Source organism: Spermophilus citellus, assembly GCF_964194105.1.
Source record: "Spermophilus citellus genome assembly, chromosome: 6".
NCBI classification, from domain to species: domain Eukaryota; kingdom Metazoa; phylum Chordata; class Mammalia; order Rodentia; family Sciuridae; genus Spermophilus; species Spermophilus citellus.
In genome coordinates, this window is record NC_138187.1 from 26,015,189 (window position 1) to 26,025,427 (window position 10,239).

The 10,239-nt window shown below is 42.9% G+C and overlaps 2 long non-coding RNA genes across 2 annotated transcripts in view; one reads left to right on the forward strand and one right to left on the reverse strand.

The window, feature by feature from the left end:
- Positions 1 to 369: 369 nt before the first annotated feature.
- LOC308652394 lies at positions 370 to 6,038 on the reverse strand. Its single transcript, XR_014022776.1, has 2 exons — positions 2,498 to 6,038; positions 370 to 2,281 (listed from the first exon to the last, which is right to left on the reverse strand). It is a non-coding gene; the product is annotated as an uncharacterized lncRNA (long non-coding RNA).
- Positions 6,039 to 7,993: 1,955 nt separating this feature from the next.
- Positions 7,994 to 10,239, forward strand: part of LOC308651353 — a 21,880-nt gene continuing 19,634 nt past the window's right edge. The window contains exon 1 of the long non-coding RNA XR_014022527.1: positions 7,994 to 8,354. This is a non-coding gene — a long non-coding RNA (uncharacterized lncRNA). The remainder of the gene's footprint in view (positions 8,355 to 10,239) is intronic.

Genomic DNA, 10,239 nt, shown 5'->3' on the forward strand with positions numbered 1-10,239 from the left:
CTGCAACTGTGGTTGTGGGGGCAGAGTTACCTAGGCAATCTCCAGGGGGCAGCAGTGGTAAGTGTTGGAGGCAGTGGTGTCTGTGGTCACAGCAGTGGTGGCTGTAGCTGCATGGATAGCAGCACCCAGAAAGAAGACCTCCAGGCGACCTTGGGTGGCGCAGTGGTATCAGAGGCAGCAGCATTGGCAGTAGCAGTGTATGCATCAGCCGGTTGGAGAAGAGACCTCCAGGAGTCAGTGGTAGCAACCTCAGAGGTAGTGTTGGAGTTAACATCTGCTGTGCTCAGAATAAAGACCTCTGGGGGTATCAGTGTCGTCTGCAGCTGGATTCTATTATTGAAGCATCTTGGTTTGGGGCTATTTGCTCCCTTGTTTTTTTTTTTTTTTTTTTGAGAGAGAGAGAGAATTTTAATATTTATTTTTTAGTTTTCGGCGGACACAACATCTTTGTTTGTATGTGGTGCTGAGGATCAAACCCGGGCCACAGGCATGCGCACTACTGCTTGAGCCACATCCCCAGCCCTGTTCCCTTGTTTTTTGATGTTGTTTGTGTGTCTACCTATTTAGCAGCATGGATGTGAGGCAGTACAGTTTCTACCTGTAGACCCACATTGTCCCCAAAGGTCTCCAGTAACCTTACCATTAAGGGGGAGACCAATATTAACAGTACCTAATGCAAACAATATATAGCCTTTAACCAAATAGCTCCTATTAAGATGTCTAGTTTTGTCACAATAAACAGAAGTGATGTGTTTAATTATTGCCTACTGTAAGTTTGCAAAAGTGTTTCAAAATTTTCAAATGGTGGGTAAAGAGAGAACAGAAGTGGTATAGGATGTGATGTTTATGAGGAAGGAGAGAAGATAGAAGTAAAAAATCATAGGAAGACTGAAAGAAGACATAATAGAGATTGGCTGTTAACATGAGAAAAGAGAGAAAGAATCCAGGAAACAGGTGAGAGAAAAAATACATGTAAAATAAAAATTAAAAAAAAGAAAAAAGTTAAAAATAGGAAAAAATGAAAATAAAAGAACATATCAACAAAACTGTAATATACTATTCAGAGTTCCCAGTCCTCGATAAACTCATGCATGAAAAATACTTGGTTTCAAAATGGTATAAATGTGAAAGAAAAAAGAAATAGATCTTGATGAAAAATTGAACAATTGTTTCTGTTTTGGGTTCAAAAGTTTCTCAGCTTCCCTTCTCAGCAGTTAGGTGGGGTTGTCTGGAATTTGAGGCTTGCTCCACCCTCAGGGTGTGTGGGGTTACTAGGGTGAGAGGGCTAGTCCTGGAGGCGGAGCTCCTGGAGGCAGGGTGTAGGCTTAGGTATGCTCCCTTCTCTTTGCTGAGTGCCAGTTGGTCAATGCACTTGCAAGGCCCAGCAATTACCAGTCCACATTGGAAGACTGTGATTGGAGGATTGCAATTCCACAGGAATCTCCTTTGGGTTCCATTCATGTGGTGTAGGAGCCTGTTCTTAGCCTACTACTTCACCTGCAGACCCCATCACTCCTGGTCTGTGATTCAGTCTCTGAGCTCGCTCTCTCCCGCCCCCCACTCTCTCCTGCTCCTGCCATTTTGAATTCCTGGTCAGGTGCCTCTCTTCTAGCTGGACCTGCAAGCAGCCAGATTGGAGGAGGATGGGGAAGCCAGGTTTCCACAACTACTTCCCCCCCTCCCCCATGTAAACCTTTCTCAATGCTTGATTTTTTTTCCTGGTCACTTAGGTACACTCTCTGTCATCCAGTGTCATCCAGCTTGTTTTTTGGGCCAGACTTGGGTCTGCCAGTGATGGGCTCCCCCAGCTACCCCTGTCCCATGTCGTGGCTGCAAAATAGTTCCTTCCTCTGTGCATGTTGAGAGAGATGGTGGCTTCCCTCCAATAATACATGGTACTGTGTAGCACAGCTCACTGGTTTTTGGAGCATTGTCCCACCCTGACACACCTCAGTCTTCTGGAGAATGGGGCCCCTTTAATCCCTCTATTGCTTTACTGTGTTCATGTAGAGACTGTCCTGATTTGTGACTCCAGCCACTGTCATGGCTATGGGGCTGGAGTTCTTTCCCCCTTATTTTACTATACAAGATCTACTATGTCCCTGATCTGTTTTGAGTATCCAGTATTAAATTCCAGTAAAGTCCCTTTAATTCTTAATCATTTACCCACTTTGTTGAAAGCTGTCTGTCTGGTTTTCTTGGTTCACGCCATGGAACCACTAGGGAAGTGATCTCTTTATTCCGCCATCTTAACATCTTACAAAGTATTTCATCCCAAGTACTTTGCAAAAAAATTTTTTTTTTTAGAGACAGTGAGAGAGGAGAGAGAGAGAGAGAGAGAGAGAGAGAGAGAGAGAGAGAGAGAGAATTTTTAATATTTATTTTTTAGTTCTCGGCGGACACAACATCTTTGTTGGTATGTGGTGCTGAGGATCAAACCCGGGCCGCACGCATGCCAGGCGAGCGCGCTACCGCTTGAGCCACATCCCCAGCCCACTTTGCAAAAATTTGACACAGGGTCTTGCCAAGTTGCTGAGACTGGACTTGAATTTGAGATCCTCCTGCTTCAGCCCCCTGAATGTCTGGGACTACAGGCGTGTGCTCCGGTGCCCAGGTGCCCAGATGCCCTTGGTTCTTGGTGGCTACCTCGCCTTTCACTTATCCACCTCTGTGAAATGTCACAAGGGTCTGTCACTAGAAGGTTCAGGGCAACATGACCTCGCATATGGCTGGTTTTGTGTGTGAGGTGAGTACAGACGGCAGTGGAAGGTCACTAACAGGCTTTGAAGGCAGAGACAGGATTGTCCACTGATGATTCGATTTGCAGACTGAAGAGCCAGTGCTAAAATGTGGACTTTGATGCACTTATTTACAGTTCACAGGCAGCAGTAGGAAGTGGCACTTGGAGTGAGATATCACTTTGTGAACTAGAAACTAAGCACCATTCATAACATGAGATTTCTCATGATCTTTAAACAGTGATTCACAATTTTGATAAGTGTATGCTCTGCAGCTTTCCAGGCATTTGCTTGACATGCATTCTTGCCCACCCTCCTCCCCTGGGTTTGGAGGCAATGACGTGAGTCTCAGAGTTTTTGCCAAGGGTTTATTCATCCTTGGTTTGGATGGTTGAAGCCCAGTAGGAATTAGATGTAACCCTTGACTGGTCTTGTAAACCACTACCTAGTGGGAATTAGGTGCTAATTTTAATCTTTTCAGTTACTTATATAGTGTTTCTCTGGAGTAAGCACTGTTGACTACAAAAATGAGTTTAGCATAGATACTACCCATTACAATTTAGTAGAAAGGTTCAAGATTGTAAATTAATACCAGCTGTCATTACTTGTAAATTTTATTTTGAAAATTCACTGACTTGCTAAAATCTATTTGCAATCCCCCAAATCAATACTTTCTATACTTTTATGGTCCTTTAAAGACCTGTACAGAGTGATAGAAATCAGAGCTGGGTGATGCTCATGTTCCCAGCTGGGCTACTGAGGCCATGTTCCTTCTTGTTTCAGCATCTCACAGAGGTGACCAAGGAGGGAGTTTGGAGGGAACAGGGCAGTGAAGGCAAAGTGCTGTAGCCCCAGGGCAGCTGCACAAGGTTTGATTCCCAGATCGCACAGTTGTCAGTGGGTGGCCTCAGTCCCATCATTGAACACTTCTAAATCTCATTTTTTTCTTTTAATATTAAAAAAGGAGCCTACTAGAATGAGTTGTTTTTAGAATTTAAGGTTGTAATCTATGTAGGCTGTGTATCTAGAGGTACCTATTTCCTCTGGGAGCAGGGGTTCAGCATGTGTAATTCAGTGTTCCCAGCAACTTTATAGAACATAACCATCAGGAGTAATGAGAACTGACAGTACATCTTAACACATAATTACCTTTTAAAAATCGTTATTAACTCATTTTCTCACTTTCTGGCTATTGGGAAGTGGGTATTTACAATGAGGAAAAAAACTGAATTCCTATTGATATGCCACAAGGACATAAAGCATTCAAATGTATTTCTACAAACACCAGCTTACCCACTTTAGCAACATGAGCTTACCCACTTTAGTAATACCAGCTACCCACTTCAGCCACACCAGCTACCCACTTTAGCAACACTTTAATTCAGGTGGATTTTGGTTGAAAGGAAAACAACTTTACCTCTCAGTTAACTGCATTGAAGATGCCATGCCTGGCTAGTATAAGGAAGGAGCCCCCCAGTCCTGGACTCCTTGCTGCCTGCTGCACTGGCCTCACACCCACTCCTCATTCCATAGATTTTGTTTTCTGTTCTTAGTCTAACATCATTTCCTTTTCTCATCTTTTTTTTTTTAAGTGAAAATTTTTAAACACACAGAAATGTTGAGCAAGTCATATATCCAGCACCTGGATACTCATCACTTAGACATAGCAGTGGTTATGATCCACATTCCCTTTATTATATATGTATATGAATATATTCATATAGTTTTTCCTGAACTAATTGTAAGTCATAAAAATCATGACATTTTACCCAAAATTATTTCACTATACATGTCCTAGGTAGGGACAAAAAATTCCCCCACAAAAAGGGGACACTTAAACACTGTTGTAAATTACTCCAACCACTATGGATATCAGCATGGGACTTTCTCAAAACACTAGGTGTGGAACCACCGTTTGACCCGGCTTTGGCACTCCTCCATATTTATCCCAAAGAACTGAAGTCAGCTTCACTCTAGTGACTCACGCACTCCAGTGTTTACAGCAGTGCAGTACTCAGAGGCCTGTTTATGGAATGAGCCTCGGTGTCTGGCAACAGCTGACTGAGTAAAGAAAATGTGATTCATATACACAGCAAACTTTTACTCAGCCACAAAGAAGAATAAAATTATGGCGTGTATTTGTGACTGGGTGGAACTGGAGAACATCGAGTTAACTGAAATAAGCCAGACTCAGAAAGTCAGAGTTGAATGTTTTCCCTCACGTGTAGAAGCTAGAAAAATGGGGAAAAAGGATCTCATAAAAATATAAAGGAGACTCCTAAATTAGAAGAAGGAAGACTGGGGGAGGGTGGAGGAGAGGGAAAGGGGAAGTGAATAAAGGAAATTCACTGAACTGTGTTATGTGCAGATATGAATATATTACATTGAATCCCATTATTACGCATAATTATAATGCACCAATAAAAAGTTACAAAAGAATACCCTAAGATCACTATTGAATAAATACATAAAACATTAAAAAATTCCCCTTCAAAGACAATACCATGGTCACACCTGAGACATTCCTTATAATTCTCTGATATGATCTAATATTCAATCAATATTAAAATTTTCTCCTCAAATATCGTTTGTAGCTATTTTTGGAACCAAGAGCCAATCAAGAGTTGTACTTTATACCTTGTTATCTTGTCTCTCTGAACTTCTTTAATTTAGGACAGACCCCAACTTTTGTCCACATGACATCAATTTTTTTTAAGTTAGCATCTATAATTAGCTCCATGTCATACATCAGCATTGTATAGTGATCTGTGTTTGAGTCATAGCTCCAGCTGAGCACATTTGAGGCCAAATAACCATTGAAAACCTTAGTGGCTAGGTGGCTAGAAAAGATTTAAAAAGGTAATGCATGTGAAATTGCTTTGCAAATTATAAGGGCTTCATATCTGAGTTAATTTTTGAAATCTTTCTGCAGTACTAGGGAGTGAGCCCAGGGGCCTTCTGCCACTGAGTTACACTGCCAGACTTTTATTTTTATTTTTTATTTTGAGACAGGGTCATGCTGAATTGTCCAGGCTGGCCTCAAACTTGTGATCCTCCTGCCTCAGCCTCTGGAGTCACTAGGATTATAGGTGTGCGCCACCATGCCTGGAAGTCTCAGTTATTTTTAATACCATTTTTTAAAAGCTATTTTGAAAACTATGCTGTTATCATTTTATATGATGCTGTAACCCATTAGTGCAAATTAAAAATTGGATTGATAAGCTGTTTATAATAAAAATAATTAGCAAATTCTATGTTAATTAAAACTCACTTTGAACTTTTCTCCCCTCCACCTTTAGCCATTCTGAGTACAAAGGGAAGGCACTGGGCTGGGGATGTGGCTCAAGCGGTAGCGCGCTCGCCTCGCATGCGTGCGACCCGGGTTCGATCCTCAGCACCACATACCAACAAAGATGTTGTGTCCGCCGAGAACTAAAAAAAATATTAAAAATTCTCTCTCTCTCTCTCTCTGTCCTCTCTCACTCTCTCTTTAAAAAAAAAAAAAAAAAAAAAAAAGGGAAGGCACTGAAGTGTATTCTCATGTTATCACTGGTATTTAACAATGAAGGACAGGTTGTTGACCACGGGCCCCCAGACCGCTTCCTGGAAACCACATTCCTGCTGGATGCTATATGAACTCCCAGCTGTGGCATTTTTGTTGAGATCTTTGCAGCTGGGTTGTGTCCCCAGATTAAATTCCTGCAGGACTTTTGCTTTTTCCCAAGGAGGAGTGACAGGAATGGGATTTTCCATGCTGTCAGAAATAAAAAACTGAAAGCAATATTTTTAAGAGAACAGTGATTCCTGAGAGTTAAGAATGTAATGAAAAATGCTTGTCATTGTCTGGAGTTTCTGGGGTACAGCACAGGGAGGGGAAACCCAGCAGGAGCCTAGCAGTCTCCCTGGGTTGGAAAGATGGAGCAGAGAGTGCAGGGGGACCTAGGTGTCTGCAATCCATTGGGCAGAGTACTGGAGGGAGAGAGCTGGAGGGGGAAGGGAGGCCTGGAGAGGTGCAGAGGCTTCCCCTTCAGTGTTTGGAGGGTGCTGGTGAGAGTGTGTTTGCCAGGGTGCTGGACCCTTCAGAGCTCATGCGGGGCAGGAAAGTGCCTCTTGTACCAGCCAGACTGGAAACATGGAACACGAGGTAGAGTACTCAGGAAGGTCTTGCTTGAATAGTGGAATAATTTTCTTGAATAATGTTCCAGATCCACCTAACAAATCATAAAAATAAGACCCCCCAAAAATCAAACCATTTCTTAGTAACTTAACTGCGTTTCAGAACAAAACTCAAAAATAGTTACAGGAATCCAAACAATCTAACATCCAACCAGGTAAAATTTATAAAGTTTGCCATCCAGTAAAATATTATGAGGTGTACAAAGAAACAGGAAAATATGGTCTGTAATGAGATCAATCAATCAAAAATAACTCACAATTGACACATGTGTTGGAATTAGCAGACATGGACATTAAGATGGGTTTTATAGTCACGTTCCATATGTTAAAAAGGTTAAGTAGAGTCATAGAATATATTTCAAAAATTCCAAGTTAGAGTTCTGGCATGAAAAATATAATGTCTAAGGTGAAAAATACATGTGTAGAAAGAATGGGATTAACAAAAGATTAGATGTGGCAGAAGAGGGGACTAGTGAACTTGAAGACACACAATAGATACGATTCAAAGGAATCACAGAGTAAAGAGAAAATTTTAAAAAGTGAACATGTATTAGTTGTGAGATGGACTTGAGCCTAAATATATGTGACTTAGGCATGCCTACAGGAGGGGAGGAGGAGGGGGTAAAATATGTGAAGAAGTAAATTTCATTTTCTTTGAAAATAATATACCCCAAGTTGTAAGAAGCTCCATGCACCCTAAGCACAAGAAACGTCTAGACAGACAAAAGTCCCCCAAATCCTACCCTACCACAGAGTACGATAGAATTGTGGAAGCCACTGGTGAGGGGAGAACCTAAAAAACAGCCAGAGTGAAAGAATATGCTACGGACAGAGAAATAAAAATGAGGGTGACACCAGATTTCTCATCAGAAATAATGCCAAGCAGGAGGATGGGGGGGGGGGGGACATGTTTCAAGTACTGAAAGAAAAATCCATCCACTTCTATACCCAAGGAAGAATTATAACCAAGGCAAAATAAAGGTGTTTTCAGAGACACAAAAGCAGAAAGCACATTCCTGCTCTCACAATGTGAGAAGGGAAGTCCCTCTGGCAGAAGGAAATCATGCTTGATTGAAATAGGGATCTGTGTAAGGAATGGTGCACACCAGCAATGGTAACCACGTGGGTATACGTGTAAAAATTTTTCTTATTATTTAAATCTCCTTAAATGATAACTAACCATTTAAACCAGAATAATAATGTGTTTCAGGGTTTATTATGTATGTGTCTGTGAAATGTAAGTAACATTGGCACAGAGATCAGGAGGGAGGCCCAGAACCATATAAAGTTCTATATATAAATGGCTCAATGTCATTTGAAGATAAACTGAGGAACTAAAAGAGAAAGCAATAAAATAACAGATCAAAGACACAGCAGTGGATACGTTGGAAATACATGGACACAATGGAAAGAAAAAGAAAAGAAAGAAAGGAAGAGGAGGTAAGGGTGTCCTTCGGATGTTGGGGAGAGTGTCCTGTATTTCAACTAGAGCATGCTGCTTGGTGGCTTTTTTCAAGTCTTTTCTATCCTTGCTGATTTTCTATTTAGTGGTTCGATTGATGGCTGAGAATGGGGTGTTGAAGTCTCTGACCATAATTGTAAACTAGTCTTGCTTTCTGCTCAACACCAGCAGTTTTGATTGGCACATTTTGGGCTTCAAGGATGGTGGTCTTCTTGGAGGGTGGATCCTTTTATCATTCTTGAATTATGTATGTGTCTCTGCTTTAGTCAGTTTTTATGCTGCTGTGATAAAAAGACCTGACAAGAACAATTAGAAGAGGAAAAGTGTATTTGTCCTGGTTTCAGAGGTCTTGGCCTATACTAGGCTGTCCCCATTCCTCAGGCTAGAGGCAAGTCAGAACATCCTGGTGAAAGAGTGTGGTGGAGGGAAGCAGCTCAGGACATTAGTAGGAAGAGAGAGAGTCTCCACTTGCCAGATACAAAATTTATACCCACAAAGCATGACCTCCAAAGCCCACCTCCTCCAGCCACGCCCTACCCCTCAGTCACCACGGAGTTGACCCCTCCCTATCAGGGGATGAATCCACTGACTGGGCTGAGGCCTTCATTACCCCATCACTTCCACCTCAGGATGCTCTTCTGTTGTCTCACATGGGAGCTTTTGGGGATACCTCATATCTAAGCCGTCTCCTCCCGGTAAGCGTCTGAATGACTTCTGACAATCCTCACTCCAGACCTGATAGAGATGGAGAGCACCGAACCTGCAGGCAGGGGCCTCTGTCCTGCCTGCTCCCCCAGCCTGCCCCAGCCCTAATATCAGGATGGATCCACTGTATTCCTCTTTACCCAGTGTGTAAGGGTGGTCTGAGTGTGGGGAAAAGATCCCGGGGTACGTGGACCCTGTGATCTTGAATGGCTCCTGGCTGTGTCACCTGAAGGCAGAGAAGAGGAGTGTGACTTTGAGGGTCTCTGGAAAGTTCCTCAGGCACTGCTAAGGCTTGCCATTGCGTATTTGTGAAATACCACACGATAGCCAGGCCTCCCGAGCCTCGGCTTTCTTGTATGTTAAATGAGAGAGATGACTTCTAAGGTCTTTACCCCCTTCAGGACTTTAAATTCCAAGAAATATGGGTGAAGAAAAAGAGAGATAATAGGAAAAACCTGTTTCCCAAAGCTGTACCTCATTCCCAAACACATTGGATTCTGCCAGACCCCAAACAGATTTCACCAGCTCCCTTCCCCCTTTGATTTTCAGAGTTGTGTATATTTTTAGAGAAATACATTCCATGTGTTTTTTATTAATTTACCCTTAACTTGACAAAATATTGTTTTCTCGGAGTGTTCTTGATGTCTTGGAAGGCTCTCCTCATGAGCTCGCTCTTTCCTAGCACAGGGAGTCACTTGTGTCAGCCTCAGTGAGCTCCAAGGCCTCACCAGGGGAAGAAGCCCTTCAATCTGTTGTGCTCTCAACTCGCCAGGTTGGATTGGATCCTTCCACCCCTCCTCCTGGTCGTTCCTCACAGGGTGTCAGACACTTTTCCTACCCAAATGAGGTTCCCTACTCTTTGGCCAGCCCTGACTGGGGCGGGCAGGCAGAGGTCAGGCCTCAAGTTCTGTCTTCCTGTGTCTTGTCCCCTGCTGGGCTGTTGCCTCTGTCATTGTGCCTGGCCTCTCTGCTCCTTGCTGGTTAGGCAGACCCCAGCCCACCTGGCAGGGATGCATGCTGCTCTTCCTTGGTCTCCTGCAGGTGCCTGGTGCTGCTGTGCGTCTCCCGGTGATGACCAGTTTCCTGTTATATGTGGACTAATGGCCAGACAAGAAGATTCCTTGTGGAATCAGACCTGGACCCTCAACATCACGGTTC